Source organism: Petaurus breviceps, unplaced genomic scaffold (genome assembly GCF_028583685.1).
Source record: "Petaurus breviceps papuanus isolate PSGF00001 unplaced genomic scaffold, PetGlider_PUasm1.0 126, whole genome shotgun sequence".
Classification (NCBI taxonomy): domain Eukaryota; kingdom Metazoa; phylum Chordata; class Mammalia; order Diprotodontia; family Petauridae; genus Petaurus; species Petaurus breviceps.
In genome coordinates, this window is record NW_027185655.1 from 20,707,536 (window position 1) to 20,707,769 (window position 234).

Consider the following 234-nt stretch of genomic DNA (forward strand, 5'->3'; position numbering starts at 1 on the left):
GTGACCCACAGTAGGGTTGCCCACAGTAGGGTGACCCACAGTAGGGTTGCCCACAGTAGGGTTGCCCACAGTAGGGTTTCTTATAGACAGAGCCCACATTTTGTACTTGTTTATAGCATCCAAAACACAACCACACAATCCCCAAGCACCTAAGGTGGGTGCCTGGAATGTGGTAAATGCCCCCAGTACACACACACACACACACACACACACACACACACACACACACACACA

The 234-nt window shown here is 50.9% G+C and overlaps 2 protein-coding genes across 2 annotated transcripts in view; both read left to right on the forward strand.

The window, feature by feature from the left end:
* Positions 1–234, forward strand: part of LOC138165848 (alcohol dehydrogenase E chain-like) — a 417,804-nt gene that overhangs the window by 211,575 nt on the left and 205,995 nt on the right. The window lies entirely within an intron of this gene.
* The window catches only part of LOC138165852 (all-trans-retinol dehydrogenase [NAD(+)] ADH7-like), a 224,302-nt gene that overhangs the window by 211,575 nt on the left and 12,493 nt on the right, over positions 1–234 (forward strand). The window lies entirely within an intron of this gene.